This window comes from Melitaea cinxia, chromosome 12 (assembly GCF_905220565.1).
Source record: "Melitaea cinxia chromosome 12, ilMelCinx1.1, whole genome shotgun sequence".
Taxonomy (NCBI): Eukaryota; Metazoa; Arthropoda; class Insecta; order Lepidoptera; family Nymphalidae; genus Melitaea; species Melitaea cinxia.
The window spans coordinates 9,978,826-10,006,543 of NC_059405.1; the positions used below are offsets into that span (position 1 = coordinate 9,978,826).

The window sequence follows — 27,718 nt, forward strand, 5'->3', positions numbered from 1 at the left end:
AGGTCTTGTTTATTCTGAGTAAATCAGAGGTGAAAATATATTTCTCTACATTTCTGTACTTGTTTATATTTTATCGGAACGCGCAAAATAAGAATACGTGGTATTTCGTGGATTGGTTTACGTGAAAACACACATATCTTAAAAGTAGGAAACGTATTCTGGAGTCGCTTGTGCTATAAATATTTTCATATAACGGCGATTACTTTCAACTGAGTGGAATAAGATGTGTTATTATATGAATATATTCATATCATTCAAACAGTAGGTACAACTAACAATATAAAAAGTTTCGATATTTATCGATGAGGTGGAGGCCGCTATATATAATATAGATATGTCCCAGATTATCAAAGGGCATATGTCAGGAAAATATATGCCAGCATATAGCGGCACAGGAGGCTTCGGGTTGGAAAGATACATGACAGAAATTTATAACACCTGTGAGAGACCCGGTTTTGGTAGTTGCTAAGTGCACGAGAGTAATGATGGATGACAGCATACTCAAGATCGTAAAATCCTTTTCAAGAGATCTTGGTGTTGTCTTATACTTGGTCTAAACGCAGGAAAAGAAAAAATCCTAATAGCCCGGCGATACGGGACCGGCGACGGTTCGCGCGTCATGGCCATCTATGAAGTACAAGGGCAAACCTACGGCGAGGTCGTCATCATCCAGAAAAAGGCCACGAGGCTCAAAATCCACGCCTGTGCCTCACGCGGTAGTAGCGGTGACGAGACACACTTACAACTACTACTCTGACGACGGTGACGATGGGATCGGCAAGTCCATTAGTCGAGCGGTGGGTGCCTCGGCGAAAGCCATCTTGGAGCACAACCTAAAAAGATGCATCTTAAAGCACGGCAAGGGCTTTGCTCAAAATTCTAAAGGCTGGTACGGACTCCAAGTCTGTAAAATAGAGTGACACCAGTGGAGTGAGTGTGTAATGTTTATACATAAATAACACGTGGTTCAGTAAGTCCCGAGACTAAGTACTAAAAAAAGGTCTTTTTTATAAAATTAATTTTTATTCATCAACATAGTCTCCACCAAGAGCGATACAGTCCCTTCAACGCTTTTCTAACTTTTCTATCACATGTGTGTAGAACGATTTGTCCTTGGCTTCAAAATAAGCCTCCGTTGCTGCGATAACTTCACTATTTGAGTCAAATTTCTTACCCTGAAGCATTTTTTTGAGGTCTGCAAACAGCCAGTAATTGCTGGGGGCTAAGTCTGGCGAATAAGGGGGATGAGGAAGCAATTCGAAGCCCAATTCGTTAATTTTGGCCATTGTTCTCACGGACTTGTGACAAGGCGCGTTGTCCTGGTGAAACACCACTTTCTTTTTGTTCATGTGAGGCCGTTTATCCGCAATTTCGTACTTCAATCGCTCCAATAAGCACATGTAATAGTCACTATTTATATTTTGCCCCTTTTCAAGGTAGTCGATGAAAAGTATTCCATGTGCATCCCAAAATATAGACGCCATAACCTTACCGGCCGATTTCTGAGTCTTTGGACGCTTCGGGCGGCTTTCACCAGCCGCTCTCCACTCCGCTGGCTGCCGATTGGATTCCGGAGTGAAATGGTATATCCAGGTTTCATCCATTGTTACATACCGACGTAAAAAATCCTTTTTATTATGATTCATCAGCGCCAAACATCGCTCTGAATCATTGTTACGTTGTTACTTTTGATTAGTTGTAAGCAAACGCGGCACCCACTTAGAAAAAAGCTTTTTCATGGCCAAATTTGTATGTAAAATAGTGAAAACACTACCAGCTGAAATCTTCACTATCTCGGCTATCTCTCGCACTTTTACCTTCCGATCTTCCAATACGATTTTGAGGACTTGGTTAATATTTTGTTGAGTCACTGCTTCATTTGGACGACCTGAGCGTTCCCAATCATTGGTGTCCATGCGACCGCGTTTGAAGTCGGCATACCACCGAAAAATGGTTGCTTTAGAGGGAGCTGATCCCGCATAACATTTTATAAGCCATTGCTGTGCTTCAACGGTATTTTTTCCTATTAAAAAACAATATTTTATCAACACGCGAAACTCGTTTTTTTCGATTGTATCGAAATTACAACCGTAGCGTCACTTAAATGTTTCAAAATCAATAATTTTATTGTTCCATTTTTAAAAATTTGACACATATTCTTGTATTAATAGTCAGTACTTTTTAAAAATCAAAAAAGTTTTTAATATATGCGCCATTTCCAGGTTAGTCTCGGGACTTATTGAACGATCTAGTATAAGAAAAAGTATGCGCTCATGGTGCTTTGTGCTTAGGCTTTTTAAAATATTACAAAAGGAACTTGCTTAGTACATTTTCAATATTAAGTAACTTAAAATGTATTCTCGCGTAAGTGACAATGATGTATCAATGAGAATAAATGTATTTAAACCAAATAAAAAGTAAAGAGTTACTGAACGCAGGTATAAAAATTGTTTCTACATAAAGTAAATATATATATTTTAGTGGGTTTTTTAACAATTGGGCAATTACAGTTACGCTTACGCTTACGCTTCAGCCTGCAACATCCCACTGCTGAGCATGGGCTCTTTTCCCATGTAGGAGAAGTTTAATTAACAGCTATATTTCTTTAATTTGGTTAAATATTCCTATATTTTAAATGTTTATCGACAAAACAATTAAGATAAAAATTGATATATTGCATTGACAAACAATGTTTAAAAAATCTGAGGTTAAAAACGTTAAATTAATGTTTGTTTATATTGTCTATTTGTCTGTATTCTATATTTTGTCAATATTCTATATTTGACTAGCTCGTTGGCGTAGTTTGTAGTGGCTCTGCTATCTGCTCCGCGTATTGCGGGTTCGATTTCCGCCTGAGTCTGGGTGTAATATTTGTATTTTATCTATTAATATGTTAGCAAAAAAATATTTAGCTATAACAACGGCTGTTACATATAACACAAATATTATATATTATTATTGTAAATAATATTGAGAGAAAATGGAAATAACAGACATAAAAGACCTTGCAGCCAGATAATGAGTGCTCTACACAGCTTTCAAAATATTGCTACAATTCAGAGAACTTTGATAATGAGAAATCATAAGCCGTATCAAAGTGGAAAAACATAAAACCATAGGTTTAAAAAAGAGGCAATTGTTTGTATTAGAATAAAGATAGAAAAAATTTATTAAAATATTCTTCTGCAATAAAATTTAGCAGCATTTATTACAAAATTACATCTATTCGTCGATATCGTTATAGACATTGATAATAATATTCTGTAAATAAATAATGATTAAACTTGACTTATTTTATTTTTGACTGTAGGACAAAGTATAATAAAATACGTTATGAAAGTATTTTTAAAATAAGCGTGGTAGGATAGATAAAAGGAAAAATATTTTCATAGTCTAGAAAAGGAAAGTATAAGTATTTTATTACAATATCTATCAATATATAGCAACAATAACACATATTGTTTTCTAATGTTTACGCGAATTTTACTCATTTAATAAAACACTTTTTTCGGATTTTATCGCGGTTTATTGTTAACTTTTGATTGTTAACTTTGATTTGAGCGACACCTGGAGACCGAACTTCAACATGTCAAGCAAGTACTGCGAGACAACAAGCTTCGGGTACCGCGTCCTCATCGCAGTGAACGTGTGAAACCAGCCACCGTCGAACGAGTACCTGCTGTGCTACCTTTTATGAAAGGGGTCACTGACAAGATTGGCTTCATCTTAAAGCGAGCTTCTATAAAAACTTTTTTCAAGCCGCCAAAAACGATAAGTCAATTTTTACCATCTGTCAAGTGTCATATACCCTTACAAGATGCAGGAGTATACAAGCTTGATTGTGACTGTGGTCTCTCTTATATAGGACAAACAAAACGATCGATCAAAACTCGCGTTAAGGAACATATAGCTGACTTAAAACATCGTCGCTATACTAAGTCTGCAATCTGTGAACACAGTCTAGACACAGCTAGCCATTATATTAGATTCGATAAACCACAGATCCTCGCAAAAGAACACCGATTCCAACCAAGGATGATCCGTGAGGCTATTGAAATTAAAAAACATCCAAATTTCAATAGAGAAGATGGCTGGCAATTACCACCTGCTTGGGACCCCATTATTAATATAATTAAATCAAAAACCAAGCATAATTCACCACAGATTAAAGACTCAATTAGCACATTCTGCGTAGATAGGACTATATAAGATATTGATGTATGTCGGGTAGTTTCGAATAACTTTGTAACGTTGGGACGTCTGACACCTCAGTCCTCCCGTGACCATGGTTGCTGTAAAGTATCCGAAACGTCGGGAATCAAAAGTTAACAATAAACCGCGATAAAATCCGAAAAAAGTGTTTTATTAAATGAGTAAAATTCGCGTAAACATTAGAAAACAATATGTGAACCAGTACGGACTGGAAATCGCAAATAAAATTCGCCGCCTGGAAGATCTTATGACAAAGCGCGCAAGATTTATAACATCATTAAATTTCTTGAAGAGATGCAGAGACCAAAATCTTATCCCTACGTGTGTCAAGATTTCACCAAAAAACGACATCCTAGGGAGCGCAAAAATCTTAAACCAGGCGAGTAAAAAGTTATTACGGACGGTGATATATCAAAATCGTTTCAATCTAGCCGCCTTAGAAAAAGAAATAGGAGGGGTGACCGCCGCGTTAAAGATAGTTTTAACGACATTTGATTTTGATAATTGCATAAAAACTCTGAATAAGCGCGAAATGACAAAATATGATAAATGCAAAAAACGACAAATTTTAAAATTCGATAAGTTAAACAGCAAATCAAATGTCATAAACAACAAATCGAACACCACAGACAATGACAGCTCACGCGCGGTTGTCAATCTGTCAAAATGTCAATTAGATGTAAACACAATAAAAGTTTTGGAAAAGGGATTAAATTTCGCTGTTACACCTCGCAAGATACCCTTCGAAGAAATTATTTGTAACGTTGAAGACTGTCTGTCGAAAAACAATATAAAGAAGGAAGATTCGGAGGCTATCAGACAAGATATATCGTCAGCATTACGACGAAGTTCTGTGCCGAAACTAAATCTTCCCCGCGAACAATTAAAAGCCTTATTAAATCTACGAAACAGACGTGAATTAACGGTTCTTCGTGCGGATAAGGGTAATGCAACGGTTGTGATGGATACGTCAGATTACAATGATAAAATTCAACAACTATTATCGGATGAAAGCACTTACACAAATATCAAAGCCGATCCAACTAACAAGGTTTTGAAAATTACTACTAATCTAATCAAAAAGTACTCCGAGTCGTTGAATCTAGACGTCAAATCTTTGATTCCTTCTTGTCCAAAACCACCTAAGCTGTATGGTTTGCCAAAAATACACAAGGCTGATGCTCCACTCCGTCCAATTGTCAGCCAGATCGACTCACCAACCTACAGACTGGCTAAACATGTTGCCCATGTACTTTCGCCACTGCGTGGACAAACCAGAGCACATACACGGGATTCGTACCACTTTGTTAATGAGATCAAACATCTACATCTCAGTGACAATGAAACTATGGTTAGTTTTGATGTGCAATCACTCTTTACATGCTTACCGGTTGAAGATTGCATTAGTATTGTGTCAAGAAAGCTGAAGGAAAATGACATGCCGATAGAATATGCTGACCTTCTCAAGCATTGCCTTACATCTGGCTACATGTTGTGGAATAATCAGTTCTACAAGCAAGTAGATGGCGTAGCGATGGGTTCACCAGTATCCCCCGTTGTTGCTGACATATTTATGGAGGACTTCGAGGAAACTGCTCTGCGTACCTCGCCCATAACACCCAGGTTCTACAAACGGTATGTAGATGATACTTTCACAATATTACCATCTGATAAAGTATCCATATTCTTACAACATCTTAACTCCATAAATTCCAAAATTCAATTCACAATGGAGTTGGAGGCAAATAAATCTTTAGCTTTCTTAGATGTATTAGTCATCCGTAATCCCAACAATACCTTAAGCCATACAGTGTATAGAAAGCATACCCATACGGATAGGTACTTAAACGGCGAATCACACCATCATCCTACACAGTTAGCTACCGTGGGTAAATCTTTGTTTCAGAGAGCACGAGGGATCTGCGATGAGCGACACCTGGAGACCGAACTTCAACATGTCAAGCAAGTACTGCGAGACAACAAGCTTCGGGTACCGCGTCCTCATCGCAGTGAACGTGTGAAACCAGCCACCGTCGAACGAGTACCTGCTGTGCTACCTTTTATGAAAGGGGTCACTGACAAGATTGGCTTCATCTTAAAGCGAGCTTCTATAAAAACTTTTTTCAAGCCGCCAAAAACGATAAGTCAATTTTTACCATCTGTCAAGTGTCATATACCCTTACAAGATGCAGGAGTATACAAGCTTGATTGTGACTGTGGTCTCTCTTATATAGGACAAACAAAACGATCGATCAAAACTCGCGTTAAGGAACATATAGCTGACTTAAAACATCGTCGCTATACTAAGTCTGCAATCTGTGAACACAGTCTAGACACAGCTAGCCATTATATTAGATTCGATAAACCACAGATCCTCGCAAAAGAACACCGATTCCAACCAAGGATGATCCGTGAGGCTATTGAAATTAAAAAACATCCAAATTTCAATAGAGAAGATGGCTGGCAATTACCACCTGCTTGGGACCCCATTATTAATATAATTAAATCAAAAACCAAGCATAATTCACCACAGATTAAAGACTCAATTAGCACATTCTGCGTAGATAGGACTATATAAGATATTGATGTATGTCGGGTAGTTTCGAATAACTTTGTAACGTTGGGACGTCTGACACCTCAGTCCTCCCGTGACCATGGTTGCTGTAAAGTATCCGAAACGTCGGGAATCAAAAGTTAACAATAAACCGCGATAAAATCCGAAAAAAGTGTTTTATTAAACAATAACACAATTATATTGACCTTTGATAATATAATAATAAAAGTTATGTTTTTTCTGGCTTAACTTTCTTCCTCCTTTGACCTTTACAGACACGGTATGACCTAATTTAGAAGCGTCACCTTTAATTATTTGGTCACGAGTTCTTCCCATCTGTTCGTTTTCTTTTTATTTTTTTCTAAATTAATATAACGCTTTAATAAACCACTCTGATTTAGTGGTAATAGAGTCAATTTGAACTCTTAAGGGCCGCTAGTGGGGAAGTCCTGGGGTAGTTCGAGTTTCTTTAATTCTATACGTATTTTGGGGTGATGAATCCGAATCTGAGGTTTGCGGACAAAATTTCGTGACGCAACATTGAAAAAATCGCAAAAAAGCAAAAAAAATGTGGTGTCATGGGACACCAGGTAGGAACGAAGTTCCTTCGGATAGTATAGAAGCAACACAATTTGAAAAAAAAAATATTGAATTTTATATATATTTTCTAGTTCATAATTTCACGACATCTAGCTATCGGTTCCTTGGACTTCCCTCAGGTTAGACACATCAAGCCAATTTTTTTCCTATGTACCTCAGGTGCCGCTTTTCAAGAGCGTATCAACGATGTCCTGGTTCCCGAGACTGTCTCGGATAAAGATAAGATTGCGGTCAACTCTCGTTACGCCACATATCCATCGTATCATCTTATCTCTGTGACAGAAGCTCTCGAGTGTGTCGGGATAGCGCTGGCCAATATTCGCAACCCTTGAGCTTGATCGGTATTCGGGGATCGCAGATCAAAACTGTAACCTCTTGCTATTTGGCACAAGCAAAGCGCATCCGAGTTTAAACGTCGTGATCGATATTTCCAGAATCGTGCAGGATGAATCGAAGGCACCTGTATTTCTCCGACTTAACGGCTGGTTCAGGATCTATTTGAATCGCGCTAGAGTCCGGACTTACACAAGCCATGTTTTCGGTCTTCGCCATATTTGGCTTAGCTGCCGTTTCAGATTCAATTTACTCTCGTCAACGAGCACCGAGCCGTGGTGTAACCCTGACAGTAATCGGGAAGGAACAGGTATCGCTAATAGTAGTCCAAACCATGGAAGCACACTGCGATACGTCTTTTTACGATAATGTCAATATAGGCTTCAGGCATGCCTTTCAATCGTAACGCAACCCACATATGACGAATCGTACAGTCAAAGGCATTTTTCTGTCTAAGAAGGCTAAATGCAAAGCTCTCGTTTTGTCCCTGTATACCTTCATCAGAGTTCTGAGGACAAAAATGGCATCTATAGTATCCGATCGTAATTGAAACCTATACTGATAGTCAGAGACAGCACATTGCAGGCGAAGCCTGATATTGATAACACGCTCGAGCAGCTTCATAATGTGACATATGACCTTAATTCTATTATTGCTACCGCAAATTTGGACACTGCCCATACTCTAAGTGGTGATGATATTTTTTTATACAACTAAGCCGGAAAACAAGCGTACAGCTCACCTGACTATACCCCTGACCCACCTCAGGAGCTCTGGTTACTTTGCTCACCACAGGAGCACTACACTACTTAAGAGTGCTACGTGTTAAAAAGTTGTTCGTTGGGTTAGAGAGTCACCCACAACTCCTAACACGAGACACAAGAGAGAGAGTAAAAAAAAATCCTACAGAAACTTAATCTTCTTTTTCAACAACTCACAAAATCAACTTACACTTCAGCAAAGCTTAAACCTATAAGAACTACAATGACTCACCCACAATAAATTGCACTCAGATCTTAAGACGGCGAGAGAATCCAACCCAAAAAAAGAAAAGAGCAAAAAAAGCCCCCCGCAACACACGTCCTCAGCCTTATATACAGCAAACCCAGTGTGTCGCGACACAACTACCCCCTAAGGTGCACCGCAACGTAATACGATACGAGGGTATTCCAAAAAATTAAATCAGTCGCCTAGAAAAAGTAAATAGCAACGCTAGTGCATAACTGTGCTATTATACATCAGCAGGAACGAAACTACGTGCTAATAAAAATATATGCTACAAGAGCAGTGTTATTTAGCTGAGTTTATTTATAACTTTGAGGTACTCCAGATTTTAAGCAAGATATTTCGTACTGTGCCCTACCTCAATGATTGAATGAAACCGATTTATGATACCGATTTTGCGTCCGAAATGTTTAGAAGTTACAATCATCATTAATACGAAGCAGAATAATAAAGGCTTAAGTAATAAAAGCAACAATTGCAATATTGCGTAATATTATACATATTATATATATTTACGTTGTCTACTTTTTGTTTGAAGGCTGTTGTGTTTATCTAGATCTAATAATATATTAGGTAGAAATCATATATATACTTTACTAATAAGACAGAAATGGGAGACTACGAAATACCTCATATTATGTAGAATTACATACGAGGTAAAACATGAAGCTTATACGTACGATTAAAATTCGGTATTTTTAGATGATATAGGCTTATCCTCGAATTTAATATTTTCTTTGACAGGTTCCCTGCGATATCGTTGAAATAAATGATTTAATAACTTATTAAATATGAAAACGTGTTTCTAGGCTATTGTTCCGTCGCTAATAGCTGACAATAGTAGTATCTTCTTTGAATAGAATAACATCAAAGATTTAATCGTGCTGCGATATTTATCAGTTTAGAGAGCAGTGTTCTCGAATATGTAAGTTCTATCTGGTCACCAATGTATAATATTTATAAGGAACGACTTGAAGAGGTCCAAAAAAGGTTTTTAAAACACATTCTCTATTGCACTCAACAGTTCTCCAAATCTTACATTGAAGATAGCCACCGAAATAACATATTATCCCTTGAGGCGCTATGTCTTAGGTATGTTGTTTTTTGCATGATATAGCTAATAAACACGTGGATTGCCCGGAGCTAGTAAGTACACTGTCATATTGTGCACCTAAACGTCGTACACGTCATACGCTTCTGTTGTCTCTTCCTTGTAGTAGCAGAAAATATTATGCCAATTTTGCACTGATTAGATCACCACGTATCTTAAATGAATCATTCAACGATATAGATTTATTTGCATTCTCTAAAGCTAATTTTAGAAATAAATTAATCTTAAAACTAAAAACTAAAAGTAAATAAATGTGCGCGTCTTTCGCTAAATATTTTTGAATCCTTAGCTATCGAGATAATAAGCATTATTGCAAGCTAACGTTCCCTAGTGGTCATGTACCGATCCCAAGATATTGACATCGTAGGGCTAGGGCGTCAACTCCTAATCCACACAACACACTGTGTGATGACACACATAATATATCTGCCTAATACCCATTTAATTAACTAATGATCATAATAAATATAATGATATTAATGTAACTTTTTATTATATGATAAAAAAAAAATTGATCCATAGCTGTGACTATTGTAAGCGCGCCATCCCATTGGTCCAAATGCAACAATGTAACTATACTTATAAATATTATAAAGGGAAACCTGTTATTGGCCTTATGTTTTTGTAATTTCTTTATAGTATGTATTAACTGAAACTGGTTTTCTTAATAAATAAATAAATAAATAGAGTTGTTTGAGGCTATTCGAACTCGCATCACTTTTATAACAGAAGATTTTATCTAAAGGCTTATAGTCCTTGCATTTGTATTTGCAGTTTGAAAGCAGAATTTTATTAATTTTAAAAAGATTATTAAAGAAAGTAATAAATTTACTTTTTATAAAACTAAGTCGGGAAACAAGCTTACGGTTCACATGATAGTAAGCGATTGCCGTAACTTATACATATATTTTTGATTTATTAGTTCATCATTACAGCCTATACAGTCCACTGCTGGACATAGGCCTCCACAAGTTCACGCCAAAAATAACGTGAACTCATGTGTTTTGCCCATAGTCACTACGCTGGGCAGGCGGGTTGGTGACCGCAGTACGGGCTTTGTCGCACCGAAGACGCTGCTGCCCGTCTTCGGCCTGTGTATTTCAAAGCCAGCAGTTGGATGGTTATCCCGCCATCGGTCGGCTTCTTAAGTTCCAAGGTGGTTGTGGAACCTTGTTATCCCTTAGTCGCCTCTTACGACACTCAGGGGAAGAGAGGGGGTGGCTAAATTCTTTAGTGCCGTAGCCACACAGCACAGATTTATTAGTTCATTCATTCATTATTATATGTATAGAAGTCTATGTATTAGGTCGGGGAAAAAGTTTTTTCGTATTTCATACCGTAATTTAAGATAAGATTTTACCAAATTTATTTACATAATTATAATGTATATGTATGAACCATTTTGTTCGATAAAACTTGCCGCCGTCTCGTAGATAGTTACAGGATTCCGATGCTGTGGAAATTTTGGGACTTCTCATAAAGAAACAACAACAAGTAGTTTTGAAAGTCCTCTCTTTATGTTAACTTGACGTGACACTACCTAAAGAATTCTGCAGAGACCAAAACAGATGGAAATCTGAGGGTGCAAGATCGGGCCTTTATGGTGGATGCATTAAGACTTCCCAGGCAAATTTTCTCAATTTTTGTTGAGTGGCTAAAGACGTATGCGGTCAGGCGTTGTTGTGACGGAAGACCACATCTTTTCTGTTGATCAATTCTGGCCACTTATTCTCATTTTCTTTCGTAAGTTTCATCACCAGTAGACAATAGAAATCCGAATCGATGGTTTTGCCCGGCAGTAAAAGCTCGCGATAGTCTGTGCAGGTTGACCTTTGACTACGATCTCTTTGTTTTTTTTACTCAAATGTTAATTTATTGTTCCACTTTTTCAAAAATGTTGTGACGTTTATCCGTAACCAGAGCGCAACGCATTTTGACATCAAAATGTCCTGACTGGAAACGCTTAAATCTATTTTGCTCTACTCTTACTGACACTATTGTATATTGTATTGGCATTAGGTCTATAAACGTCACAATTTTGTTTGCAGGGTGTGTCTCGTTTTTCCCTTTTTTAAAGTAAAACTTTGAAATCTACCGAATTTCTTCATTGGATTCACTCATTTTAGCGAACAGAAAAATAAAGAAAAGTGGCGGGAGACTTTTCTTTTACTTTTTAATTTTGTTTTTAAAATTTCACCTTTTCATGGTATCAAACAAACCAACAAGTTACAAACAATACAATCAAAAGCCCTGGTCACCTTAACCATCGCAGAAACACAAAACTGCTTGAATGTAGTATTATTTAGCTGAGATCTCCTTTATTGTCGAAATATTTCCCTAGACGAGCTACTCAGTAATTTTTGAGAAAATAAAAAAAAATCCATGTAAATTTTTAAACTTATTTAGGGCTTTTCAAGCTTTTCCACAATTTAGAACATATGTACATAATGCAGTTGCAGTAGAAAAACCTATAACTGAACAGTGTTAATAACATTTAAAATACTCAAATACATAAAGTACACGCACGCGACAATAGATATAAAAATCGATTGTCATTTTCAGGATCCTGCACGGCTATTATTTTGACGGTTTTGATGAAAATTCAATGAAGTTTTTGTAGTCATAATAATTTAATTTAAATTATAGAACTGGGATTATACAATAAAATTTTGTATCGTATTTAGAATATTATTTGAGAACTTGTATCTGTAGTTTTGAAAACTTGTTTATGTTAAAACAAAAGTTTAAGAAAAAAAAATTCACAAATTTTTCAAAGATTTTACGTAAAATATTTTACAAAAAGTACTTTGTTACTACACCAATTCAAATCGATTCTTCATAGTACGTAAATAGTAACAGTAAGAACTTAAATAGTGTCCACAAAAAAGATTACTACATAACTGTTGATATCATCTCACGCACATGAAAGTCGGTGACTATAATAATACACTATCATGAAATTACAGCAAATAAACTACAGTTTATGCTTCGTATACTTTAATTAATGAAACCAAATGGACCAGTCTCGTAACGTTGATTCAGTGCTGTGTTTGTAAGCAAGCGGTCCGGTTTGTAACAAGTGGTCGCGTGTTTTACTAACAAAACTAGTTACGGGAAAGATCTCAAAGTATTTAACGTTTTTAATTAAAAATTATACTTCACAAGATATTAAATAATAAAAGTTTACTAGAATTTACTGTTAATAAAATAGGTATTTGAGGTTTCATTTGCATAAAAATAAATTTTTATTACAGCTGCCTAGTAGTGGGATGTTACAGGCTAAATCAATAATCAAAGTTTGAAGTACCTACCGTTCAAATATTCGGATCTTCTGATATATGTAATAGTACCTTTTTTATTGTATATGCCTTCTAATAAAGAACAAGAGTATTTTCGAAGAGAGTAACTCTCTCTCTTCAAGGTAGATCTTATCTTTCCTTTACTTTAGACTAGATCATGTTAAGGCGATGGAATTCTATGTACAAAAAATCTGAAATCATTGTTAGCGCCCCATTCCTGCTCACAATTTTTTGAAAAGGCTTAAAGATGAAATGAAAAATGCATTAGCGTTAAGCCCGCCTTTTTAACTGACTTTAAAAAAGGAGGAAGATACTCAATTCGACCGTATATATATACAGGGTTACAGGAAAAGTCGACCTAGATCCGTTAAGGGCGTTTAGTACATACCATTTCTGAATGATTTTGCTATGGAACCCTCTATCCTAAACTTAACCGTTTTCGAGATATTCGAGTTTTAATTTTTTTTTATGAAAATGCCCAATTTTTCGTCTATTGAATTGAATATTTTGAATTTTTTTGACTCTTATGATTATTTTTTTGGGTTTTTACATGAAGAATGGGATGCTTAATGACCTCAATGACTAAAATAACAACGAGGTATAACACTAGGGTATTTATTAACCTCAAAGGTGAAACTTAGTTTCTAAGGCTACATGGCAGTCAGAATAAATAACGCTTATTTAATCTAATTAATTTGACTTAAGTTCAACATCATCATCATTACAGATTGTCGGTGATTGTAGTAAGCTAAATGAAACAATAAATCAGTTCAAAATAACATTTATTCACCTAATGTTTTTGAAGTTCATGTTCTACGTGTCCACCTCTATTTCGCACACATTTTCTGTAGTCAAGTAAATACTACAACAACCTGGCTACAATAACAAATACAAACAACACACACACAACAAACAAGTACAAAAAATATTATTAGATATGTCAAAACAATAACAGTATAATAACAGTATTCAACCTAATAGTCAATGAAACAAATTATGAAAGAAAACTGAATACAACTTATGAGTAGATACTAGAGTAGTTATTGTTTTACTTGGCACCGACTTCAAATTATAAAATATTTATTTAATCATTTCTGATTAACTAAATCAAAATACGAATTACTTTGTACTAAATAAATTTATTTTTCACTTTTTAGTTTCCTTTTTGAAGACGGTTTTTTTTGTTAATTGGTATATGTACTGTGTATACATACATATGACTTTAGTAAAAAGAGGTTACTTAAATATTACAAACAGACACTTCAATTTTATTTATTTGTATAGATAACAGACAGGTAGGCTGTCAGAGTTACTCTCGTATTTAGATTTTTATTATGAATTTTATATGTGACTGGAAAACCTCTTACCTCTACTTTGTAGAAATTATTATTATCGTTGTAAAACTAAAAAAAAAATCTGTTTGATTACGGATATATCTGTGTTTCTGTTATTCATCTGATAACTATCTATTTGCCTGTAGCGGTCGCACAATATTTTTAAGCGTAAAGGTTGATTGTATAATTTGACAAAGTTACAAATATAGGTAAACGTGCTGGGGTATAGGTAAATTATTACCTGCTTTAAAAAAAATAGCGATCGCGGAAACTTTCGACAGTTTTGCTACGGCAAAAGGTATTTTTTTTTTGCTTTATTTTGATAATCTATTGACAGTAGTAGACAAGCCTAATAAGGTGAGTAAGATTATTAAAAAAATTATCTCTCAAGTATTTGAAACTGCTAATGTTTAGATAAATCATTTTTTTTTATTTCTAGCCAAGGACAGCGTTTTATTAAAATAAATAAGCGGGTTAGGATACACGTAGAATACAAATATAAGTGTACAGACCAGAAGAAAAAAAAAAAAACAGAAGAATTAGGTATTTGCTGAGACAGCTGCGCTAGTTTGTCGTTTCTCTGTTAGCATCGTAGTTAAAGGTTTTGCCTTTTAATTATAATAATTATTTTTTTTTAAATAAATTTTTTGTCTTGATTTAATTGTACAAAGTATAACTTATTTTCTATCTTCATTAATTCCATCAGCAAAGTTATGTCTTCTCTTGAACTGAAAAACTCAAGTGACTCCCAATTCACCTTCGCAGGAATACTCACATACTTACTTTGTTATATTGCATACTATTTAATCCTGCTACTCCTTCTTACCTACGTGAACGTTTGAAGTATCTCAGCGAGTCTCATGAGCGAAGGCTTCGCTCCGATGATAGTTTATTTCTTAAAATTCCTCCCCACTCCACTACTTTCTATACTGAATCATTTACTGTCCAAGCTGCTCGGCTTTGGAACTAAAAGTATGTCCAAACAATGTATCTTTAGAAATAAATTCTCTTTTGGGGTTAAAACAGGGGATGGTAGATTGACTCATTCATCACGAAACCTCCGAAACTATAAGAGCTACAAATTTGATATTTGACAGGTAGGTTCCTTATAAGGCGTAGACATCTACTAAGAACTGATTTTACGAAACTCGACCCTTAAAGGGGTAAAACGGGGGTTGGAAGTTTGTATGAAAGTCCTATGTTTTTAAAGTAAGAGACTTGAAATTTAAAATGTATGCTCCACAGATGGTGAGGAGGTCTCTAAACAATGTATCTTTAGAAATCAACTCCCTTTCGGGGTTAAAACGGGGGATGGTACATTGACTCATTCATCACGAAATCCCCGAAACTATAACAGCTACAAATTTGACATTTGATAGGTAGGTTCCTTATAGAGCGTAAACAACCGCTAAGAACAAATTTTACGCAACTTGACCCCTAAGGGGATAAAACGGGGGTTGGAAATTTGTATGAAAGTTCTATGTCTTTGAAGTAAAACTTTGCCCATCAGACGCGCTGAATTCCTTCCAATTTTCAAGAAGTCTGTAAAACATTATTTTCTTCAATTTTAATTCTTCTGTCTAGTCACATAATATCTTCTGTCCTCACTTTGAATCTTATCACAATAATTCATTAACTATAAATACGTCTATGTATGTCTATTACAACTTTCCATTTATATATGCCATGTACGTACATATACTTTATTTTTATTTTTTATTTTTTTAAATTATTTATATTTATATATTTACATTATTTATTTGTCAAAATATATTGTATGTGATAAAGCTGTACAGCTTAACCTCTACCATTCCTCTCTAAATTTATACCATTTCCTCTGCCCAAAGGTTGCCTGGAAGAGATCGCTTACTAGCGATAAGGCTGCCTTTTGTACTTATTTCCTGTTTTTATTTTTGTAATTTTGCTCACTCTTGGTGCAAAATAAGAGTTATTATTACTATTATTATTATAAATTACTTAAAAAAATCTATTTCAAAAAACTTCCATTAAGATGTCATCCATTTGTTCGAGTTCGATATCAATAAGCAGAAACACTGTATTCGAATTTGTTTGCTTGCATTCTGGACGAAGTTGTTATTGTAAGTTTAAATCGAACATCGAGAGAGTAACTCTAGATTGGTGACATTGTAAACACGTGAACCGAAGACATATCTGTAACCATTTATACAGAATTTAGTAGAGTTCTATGTAAAATATTATCAACATAGAGATACATTGTGTGTGATTAATTAACTTTACATAGTCATACGATCAGCTTTATTACGGCTGCGATTTAGCCTTGTGTAGAACGTAAACATGTCCAAGTATTGCAATATATTAATTATTATAAATAACTAAAGAGATATTAATACATTATGAATACATCAAGTGGGGTATGGCACAGCAGGAAATTTCCTGCACAAAATATGGAGCAGCCTCGACTGGGGACCTCAACCTTCGGAGGGGACTTGTCACTGCCGAGCGTCATCACCGCGATGCTCGGCGACGACGAGTCCTGGACGGCGATAGTCACCTTCTGCGAGACAGTAATGTTCCAGAAGAAGAATGACGAGCGGATGAGAGAGAAGGCCGCCAATGAGGCCTCCGACCGCAGGCGACGAACGGGGGTGCGTAGGAGGCGCTACCTAATGCGCCTCCAGTAACGTCCCTGTACCTGTGTCAGGCCGGGATGGGACCCAGTCCTGCTAGACATGGCGTCATCGGGATTGTTCAGAGGTGAGCCGGACAGTCCCCATGGAGGAGAAGCCTGGCCTTTTCGCCGAGGCCAGCCTGTCGCTGGAGGGATCCTGTTGTCTGCAGACCCAGGGCCCTCTAATTAAAGCGGCTGAAGGCTCCCGCAGGGGTTTGGTCGGTATTGCACCCCCAAGTGCTGAAGCCGACATACGGTCTAGGACTGCCTACCCGGGCGTCCTGGATATCACCCGTAAATGAGTTCTCCTGCGATAAAAAAGTACCTCGACCTTACAGAAGATCACAGCTAAATAATACTGTTTTCAAACAGTATTGTGTTCCTGTTGGTGAGTAAGGTGACTAGAGCTCCTGGGGGGAATTGGGGATAGGGTCGGCAACGAGTTTGCGATGAGTATGGTGAGCCGTACGTTTGTTTGCCGACCTAGTTACATAAAGAAAAAAAAAGTTCTGTGACCAGAAGTAACAGATTGACAGACGGATGGTCGAGTGGAAGAAAAATGTTTAGGAATGAATGTGAATAGGTTTTTCTTTTATTAAATATCGTAAAAAATTCCAGTAGTACCTAATAAATAAAAAACTTCGAATTTTTTGACCACGTGCATTTTGTATTATTTAAAAAAAATCTTAGCTCATACTTTTTTGTATGTATTATTTTATACTTGGGTATAACGATATTAATATTTATAATAGTTACTTAGTATAATAGTACTTACAACGATTAATATATTATGTCGTGAAAGTGCAACTTGTTGAATGTGTAATTAAATCAAAAACAAAATCATTGATCAATCTCCAGGTGCAATTACTGCCTTCGCTTCTTAGAAACCCCCATAAAATGATTTATTACCTATTTTTATTTTGTAAAAAAAATTGTTAGCATAAGGGGTAACATCACAATGAAATTTTCGGGAAATCGTTTCTGTGTTTTAATTTTTTTTTCCTACAGTTTGAACCTTAAAGAAAATTTCAAGCTGAATTTGAAGTTTGTAGTCATCATAATATAAATGGAGATTTTTTTTTTGATATCTTCGATAATTTTTGTTTTTATTCATTTTGATTAATTTTTTTTCATGTTTTAATATAAAGTATGCATAATATATATAATATAACCGCTTTTTACTAAATGCATATGGATGTATACAAGGTACATATACCAAAATGACATTTTTTACAATTTTTATCTGTGTGTCTAAACAGATGTTTCGGCTAATCTCTGAACCAGCTGGACCGATTTTGACGGGAATTTCACAGGCAGATGATAAGCTGATGTAATAAGGAGTAACTTAGGCTACTTTTATTTTAGAAATTTATTTCTTTGTGACTCTGCGAACTGAACAATATTTTTTTTTAATTCCACGCGGAAGAAGTCGTAGGCACAGCTAGAGCTTAATAAATACATAATTCACATTTAGAAAAGTAGTTTTTACTTCAGCGCTAATCAGTTCAAAAAATTTAACTTAATTTTAGTTTCTCAGCGTTGCGTAACCCTGTAATGTGTAATGGAGCTCATCGAGTGCAAAAAGATAAGATGATTTATATACAGTTGTTTTTTTTATACTAATTATGAATTTCGTACCACTTGAGCCTGACCGTTTAATTTAGCATTCAATTTAATCCGATCCTTCTGCATGTAGATCAAGCATAGACAAGGCAGGTGGAATATTACAGACTGAAAGCAGGAAGCTGAAGGATGCAAAACAAAGGCGTAATATTGGTTACGTATTGATGATTCCAGCCTTGCTATTTTATTTTTAAAGAAAAATTGTTATATTGTATGTTAAAATGTGTGTAAAATAGGTCCTTTAAATTCTTCTTCTTTAATACTGTAAATTGAATTTTCATATTGTGTTGTGACCATTTTGAATAGTGGTACATCTTATCAAATCTGAATGAATAGCGCTTAGCGAATACTAATAGTCCTTAATAAGTAAATAAATAAATAAATGGTTATAATAAGCTTACGGTAAGCAACGTTGTGGTGAAATTTATACATAGAATTTTATTTCATAAAGTTACAAAGAGTAATAAAGCATGATTAACATTTGAACATAATAGAAGCCTCAACTTTAGTTCATCACGTAACCGTACCGTGTAGTGTCGTTGAAGCTTTCTTAACTGCCATATTCTTTTTTTAATATAGTAATTATGCACGAAATCTTATTAAGTTGCGTTAACTAAAATGGCTTTGCATGTTTTTTGGCGAAATATTAGATAGTGCAAACAGAATAGTCATTTTGTCGAACTTAATCTTTACTGTAGCCACTTAGCAACTAGCTGCCCGGACAGACTTCGTTCTGTCAAAAGATAATATTAAATTTTTTTTATTAATTTTTTATTTTATTAAAACCTTCCGTAGGCCTTAAGAAACGTAAAAAAAATATACTAGCCGAATTGGTCGAGACCTTCTTCTTATTTATAAAGACTAGTTACACCGACGGACTTCGTATCGACATTATTTTTTTCCTGAATATATTAGTTTTCACACGCATGTATTCCTGAAAATGATGTCCACAAATAACAAGTATCTAATTTGATGCAGTCGTTCGGAAATTTTATCCGTAGATATATTTCAGCGATTCATATTTATTTTGACGACGCTTTGGCGCAACGATGGCGTGGCACTGGCTGTCGCGAGTTCCCCTCTGAGGACTGTCGTCAGATCGTGACGTAGCGCCGCCTATCTCTGGCACACCACGAAGGTGTGCTGGGCCAAGTCCACCGCCGCACCACAATCGTGACATCCAGTCGTCGGCTCCCTGAGGGCCGTTCGATACAAGTAGTCACCAAAGCAGCCGTGTCCGGTGAGAACCTGCGTCAGACGGAAGGTGAGGGGCTTGCGATTACGGCGCTTCCACCGCTCAAGGATCGGGCGCAAGGCAGCCGTTAGGCGTGTGCCATACTGCTGCTCCGCCAGGTCTTTCCCCACTTCCGCATTAGCGCCTCTTGCCCCCATCCGGCGCACTCGTAGGATCCCGTCCAACGTGGGGTTCTCACCGAGAGCCCTCCTACCCGAGACGTATGAGTAGGTCTCGGCAAGGACCTTCGCCACGAGCTCCCATGGTGGGTCACCAGCTAGAGCAGTAGCTGCAGCCCACGATACCGTACGGTACCCCTGGATCACCCTCACCACGATGATCCAAATCTAAGAGATCCGACTTAATTGTGCTTTAGTCTATGTAATATAGATATCCTCATTATCAATAATTGCTAACCGTAAGACAACCGCTGCAGGGTAATTGTGTTAGTCCACTGCTGATTCAGGATAGTAAACCACGCACTGCACAAGAAACAGGGCTTAAAAAACGAGTTGCGCTTGAAATTTGTTCGAAACTTAGTGTTTTCTTTTTCACTTCCCGAACCTTCCTGAGCTCCAAAACTTTCTTTTTCCGGAATACAGGGTATTTAATGCAAGGAAAATATTTCAATCCCGATGAGAAAGTTAAAACCATCACTGAAAATTTATTTTTATACGTAGCAAAGTCAATATTGAATTACCTAGTTCAGGTTTCTGTTTTCATATTGATTTTTGGAACGAAGTTCCTTATCTTAATTTAAAAAAAAACGCCCGTAACGTTACAAAAAAGCGTAAGATTTTTTATGTATAGTCTATGTATGATGGCTATACAGTGTCTAATGTATAGTCTACGTGATGACTGTTATTATTATTGCAGTTAGCTACTATTATTAATTCATTCGATAATTATTATATATTGTAAATAAAATAAAGGCATTAAAAAAAAGTGTGAGTGTCAGCTCCGACGCACGACTGGAGCTTACTCCTTCAGATCGACTGTCTAAATAAGCACAAAAAGACTGATTAATCTAAAAAAAGATAAATACCATGTCAAATGGTAAATAAACGAATCAAATAACGCCATCTATCGGAACCAAAATGATTTATTAGAAAACGTCTTTACGCCTTTAAACTTTACGCGATAGATGGCGTTACGAGAAATGTAAAGAGGTCATTCGTTCAGTAGATTTTACTCCTCATATTTTTTTCATACTTTATAATTGAAATCTTGAAAATCGATTCTTAAGGAGCGAACTCCGAACTGCTTGTAAATTTGAAACTCTGGCAAGGAAATGTTTTCTTACGAAGGAGAAATTTTTGAGTTGATTTGGTAAAGTTGTTTATTTGTGGCTTGAGGAATACCTAAGGATTTTAGCGACATTCAGTTTTTCTTAATAATATTTTCCTTCAATGAATTGTATATAATATGTGAATAAATATAAGAAATGTCAAAAATTTATAATTATATAATTATACTTGATCATTCTGTGTAAAAAATAGGAACAATCTAAAAGCGTGGTTAACTATAACATAGTAATTTTCAAATTTCAACAGCGTTTGAATTAAGTGGAGTACTAACAGAGTACTTAGTGGAGTACTAATCGATCGTTTATAACACGCTTTGTGAAGACTTTTGTCAATATTCGGTTGGTTGCGATTATGGATAACTAAAGGCTAACGTGTCATTCATTGTTCTTGTCGTGTTCGCTGTTTATAACAAGCTAAAGAAACTAGATTCTAGAGGACACCTTGCATGTGACGTAGTTGGCACTCCCAAACCGTCATCTGTCATCGGAATATTCTATTTTTAGTGTAACTTCACGTCATACTAGAGATTCACCTGCTTCGTAGCTTTTATACGACAATGATACTTCCATATTTAGTTTTGCGTATTTTAATTTTAATATTTTTTATAAAGAGTAGTCTTTTGTCTGATTTTGTATAGAGTAGATAGTAGTAGTATGTAGTTTTGTGCATATGGGGTGTGCGTGTGTGCGGGTGTGAATGAGCGAGGGTCGCAGGGGCCAGCGGGCGGGGCGCGGTATCGACGCGTGAGCCACGCCTGCGCCGAGACATTCACCTGTTGCCGCGAGGCCATGGAAAGATACTCTTTCAAATTAAGATAGACACACCTGATACCAAAATAAAGCAAAGTATTCGATTATTATCATTCGTTACATAATAGGCCTACTTATTTAACTAGTCAAAGACCTAATGTGCATTTCGCTGTGCATTCAGTCACCGTTACAATTCTTTGATAAATAAAATTAAATTTAATGTAGCAATAATTTTTTAAATTTTTTCATAGATAACCACAGACTAAGAAAAACCTATATATTTAGGGTAGAAAATCATAGTAATTCAGTAACACATTAAGATTAAAAAATCAAAAAATCAATTAACAAAAACTATGTATTTTTAGAGCTTTTAAATAGTAATTTGATGTAGGTAGTATTAATAAACGATTAATACTGGTGTTATACTATTTATTTACTTTTTGTAAAAAAATGTAAACAACATCTAATTAAAGGCATTGAAGTGCAGTGTTGATACCAAATACATCATAGATATCCTAGTTACATAGTTACGATGTACTTATTCTGATAATAACATCTAAATTGTAGTTTACGTTATTTAAACTATTTATGAAAATGTTTGATAAACTTACGAATTAACCGTTTTAAATGAAAGAATATTATAGACTATACTAATGTAAGTAGTAAATAAAATAAATAAAAATAAGAATAATATAATAAGGACACTTGTTCTTAAATAACTTTCAATTAATTGATAATTTTTAATAATACATCACAATACAATAATTTAATTTAAGCAGAGAGTTTTTAAAGTTAACTTTTACCTTTCTAAGTTTAAATCAATTTATAGAATACTAACGCACCCGACAGACTTCGTTCTGTCAAAAAGGAAAGGAATTTGGAATGTGGCAGTTTTTTGTTCCTCCCTATTTTATAGTCGGCGCAAAAAATTCTCCTGAATAGAACCCTCACCCTGATGATACCGGCGTGTAAGGTTCAGCTCGGATGACCAAAGTATCTTCGCTTCCACGAACTTTGGCCACCCTTCTGTGACCTACTAAAACCCCGACTGGGATGTATGCTAGAGGGCTTCAAACTAAGAGGTGAACTTAGGGTTCAAGCCTGACTGGAAAATAATCTAAAGGGACAGTGGGAACCTAAAGGTGACAAATATTAAAAAATTGTGTGCCTTAATGACATAACATAGAGATAGACCGGTTATTAACCGACATGATTGTATTTAACCCTTAATTTACCCGGTAGGTCCCTGGGACTCCATTGAAAACTTTACGCGCTCATAAAATCGTTAGTTTTTGGATTTAGAAATTGTGCGTTCCAGTACCTTCACACAGTGACGCACCGAACGCGGGGGAGAGTGGACGTTGATGTACGTGACTCCGATCGGTAAGTAATCACGCTAGTGGAGTCCGTGGGACTCCACCGGGGTATAAATGTTACTGTGATGAACATTAGCGTTTGTGTTTGTCTGGGTGTTTACTATGTATTATAAGTATATATTTACAAAAAAAAAGAATGTAAGTATTATATCTATTATCTAGTACCTATATACATATCTATCTTATATTTATTTATTATTATTTTAGCCTATTTACAGTATTTTTACTGCTTTTTTTTTTCAGGTGATATAATGGTGTCTCACAGTACGATAAACGTATTTGACGATGGTGCTGAGTCTGTAATAAACAACTGGCTCGCACAAGTAAGTGACAGCGACACGGATGGTGATGGTGAGGATCAACAAAATATAGCGTTGAACCAGTCTAGGAGACTAGAACCTCACGAGGTGGTGTCTGAATCCGAGGATGACTGCGAGCTCTCAGACCACAACTCTGCTACGGAGTACATCAATCGCAGCAGCATTTACCTAAATTATCTTGTCTCGATTTCATCAAAGCTATTACAACCGAACTCGATGAAAGCAATTTAAGAAGTAGATTGTATAATATAATACCAAACTTCCTTCCTCCCAGTTACGCGCTATCATTTCGGAGATAACAGGCACTCCAACTCCACTTCACTTACCCGTAGAGAGCAATAATGAGCAGAAACTGCCCCGAAATGAAAGAAAGTATTGTCACCTGTGTCCACCGCGTTTAAAAAGGAAAACTGCATATATTTGCCATAGCTGTACTAAGCCTGTGTGCCTTAGCTGTGCAAAAAAAAAATGCAATGACTGTGTCACCAACCGTGACTAAAAGGTCTTGCACGTTTTTTGTTTTTGTTTGGGCCATGTTCTTTTTTTTGCTTTTTATAAAAGTTTATTATGTTTTTGTTATATTTCTTAAAAATTTACTTTGAAAAATTGTTTTGTTTTTGAAATGTTGAGACTAGAAGTTAGGTCTCGTAATTTTATTACAAAAAGTGCCATATTCTAGAAGTTCCTTAATTAAAGGCTGTCATTATATAATTTTAAGTAAAAACTTATGCCATTGTTAAACCAAATATATAATAAATAAATATAAGAAGCATTTTTATTTAAAAAAGTATTTATTTCATGTTAAAATTACGATTTTTTTTCCGGGAGTCCAGGGGACCCCACCAGGTAAATTGTGTATGTATGAAGTCACCGGGTATATCAAGGGTTAAAAGTAAGTCTACGTAACAGAACGCGCGACGCTTCGTGACCGATCGCGCCGATTTGGCCATTTCCATCAGTATTAATCGCATCTCGAAGGTGAATATACTTGTGGCGACATCTATCACGCGAAATACGAACGACAACGAAACTACGTAATTAGAGAAAAACTGACGTATGCTACATCGCGCTATCAGAGTTTTCAAAGTAATCACAGCCTTCTAAGTGATTTTGGCAACGCAAAGTGCATTTCGGCAGGTCACAAAGCAGAGACGCTCTTCTCTCCCTGTCGACGTGTCAGTCAGCCACTACGCATCACCGCAGAAAGTTCCGACGCAGCATGAAATACGCGGCAACTGGTTCCGAATTGTCAACACAGCAGTCAGCCACTACGCATTAACGCAGACAGTTCCGACACAGCAAGAACTATGCGATACTTGGTTTCGACGCACTGAAACATTCCAATGGCCCGGCAAGCATCAAGATGTCAAATATGCTATCGACCTCCGGTCTCGGAGGGGAGTGATGTGGCGACATTTATCACGCGAAATACGAACGACTACGAAACTACGTAATTAGAGAAAAACTGACGTATGCTTCATCGCGCTATCAGAGTTTTCAAAGTAATTAAGTATATATACAAGAACCCGACAACAACCGTCGGGGCGCAGTACCCCGCCAGACACACACCCGTCTGGTCGGAGGATTCTCCCTTTTCATCACACTACATACTCTTCAGATCGGAGTTTGGTCTGATTTAACCTGATGAATGTTAATCTTTCCGCTTCAGTTTTAACATATACCTCAACAACATACTTGTGATATAATCGCCGACATTTCAATATGTGATTGTCTTCATTTTTCGGTAACAGAAAATCCAAGAAAAATAACACGTGTACACCGGCCAATTGACAGGTTGTATAGGACTTGGAGTCAAGTCCTTTAAGCCATACCAGTGTTGTATGTGTGTAGAGTTTTCATTTTCCTATTAGTATGTATTTAAATAATTTTGCACAGATAGGGATATTAAAAAAATAATTTTTAACAAAAAAAACCGACTTCAAAAAGGAAACTAAAAAGTGAAAAATAAATTTACTTAGTACAAAGTAATTCGTATTTTGATTTAGTTAATCAGAAATGATTAAATAAATATTTTATAATTTTGAAGTCGGTGCCAAGTAAAACAATAACTACTCTAGTATCTACTCGTAAGTTGTATTCAATTTTCTTTCATAATTTGTTTCATTGACTATTAGGTTGAATACTGTTATTATTCTGTAATTGGTTTGACATATCTAATAATATTTTTTGTACTTGTTTGTTGTGTGTGTGTTGTTTGTATTTGTTATTGTAGCCAGGTTGTTGTAGTATTTCCTTGGCACCAACTTCAAAATTATATTGAACCCACTAACACCAGCGCAACAGTCGGTGCTGTGACCGCTGCGCTAATGCGTCGACATACTATGAGTAAAGTTCGCTATCAGGTGTACGTAATAACAACCGGGACTGACAGCCTAGCGTGTTCTCCGAGGCTAGGTTGGGAGAACCACAAGGATTAACAACTAGACCGAAAATAAATATTTGTATAAACATAAATATCCACTCCGAGCGGGAATAGAACCCGCGACCGTCAGTGTTTAGGCGCCACCGACGCGGCACATGCACCATTATATCAAAGCGGTCGTCAAACAGCAAAAGGTAACTGCTGTGAATTGTTGAGAAATTCCCTCGAGTGTTTATGGGCTCCATCATCAAACCTGGTCCTGCGACACAGATGATCACACAGTAGGTAATTGCTATAAATCGTTGAAAAGTTCCCTCGACTATCTTTCGTCTCCATCATCAGACTTTAATGGCACTTGTAACTCATATAGGTGCAAAGTTCTCATCAATAGAAACGAATTAAGTTTAAACAGCAGGTAATTGCTATAAGTCGTTGAAGAGTACCCTCGAATATCTTTCGTCTCCACCATCAGACTGAAATGGCACTTATAACTCATATATATGCAAAGTTATCATCAATAGAAACGAATTAAGTTCAAACAGCAGGTAATTGCTATAAATCGTTAAAGAGTTCCCTCGACTAACTTTTGTCTCCATCATCAGACTGTAATGGCACTTATAACTCATACAAGTACAAAGTTCTCATCAATAGAAACGAATTAAGTTCAAAAAGAAGGTAATTGCTATAAATTGTTGAAGAGTTCCCTCGACTATCTTTCTTCTCCATCATCAGATCGACTCCAAACCTTTATTAAATAGTAGTGCTTTATAGTACTTAATGAAAACATGATTAAATTTACTAGTTACCCTTACGATTTTTGAAAGTTTCCCTCGATTTCTCTGGGATCCCATCATCAGATTCTGGTTTCCTTATCATGGTACCAAACTATAAATATCTCCTTTCCAACAAAAAAAAAGAATAATCAAAATCGGTTCATAAACGAAAAAGTTATCTCCGAACATACATAAAATATATATATATATATATATATATATATATATGTCTAACGTATGCTTTGGGCCACATTGTGATTTTTTAATATAGTCTTAAGATAAGCCTCATAATTAACATATGTTCATATGTTAACGTATGAACAAATATTTTCGATTATATAACAATTCATATACTATAACGATGGTTTGGGGACTCATCAAAATATGGTATACTTTGGGAACTGTCTCTAAAATATACATCTTACATTTTATCAGCAATCATGTACTATAAGTATGGTTTGAGGACTCATCAAAATTTATTTTATTATTTATTTATTTATTTAATTACAATTTGATTCTTTACAAATAAAATTAAAGTTTTTAAATATTACGGTGATCAGAGCTGACAAACACATGCTTTTTTTATTATTTACAATTCAAATAAATTATTTAAACTACTTACACGCACATACTTAACTACGTTAAATCGAAGTTTTTATTGATTGATAATTCCTAGAAATCATAAAATGTATCACAAAATAACATTAAACATATTCTATTAAAACACATATAAAATAAATCAAAATCAGATGGCCTTTTTATCTAATTTAGAACGAAAATCTAGCTGAAACCACAGATATACAGATTTGAAGACAAAATTATTCACCGTATAACAAATATACTTTTTTTCCGACT

At 35.8% G+C, this 27,718-nt stretch overlaps 1 protein-coding gene and 1 long non-coding RNA gene across 2 annotated transcripts in view; both read right to left on the minus strand.

The window, feature by feature from the left end:
* Window positions 1-27,718, minus strand: part of LOC123658222 — an 87,903-nt gene that overhangs the window by 32,804 nt on the left and 27,381 nt on the right. The gene's annotated exons all lie outside the window — the stretch shown is intronic.
* LOC123658444 lies at window positions 21,833-25,468 on the minus strand. The gene is made up of 2 exons (XR_006743875.1): window positions 25,403-25,468; window positions 21,833-22,034 (listed from the first exon to the last, which is right to left on the minus strand). It is a non-coding gene; the product is annotated as an uncharacterized LOC123658444 (long non-coding RNA).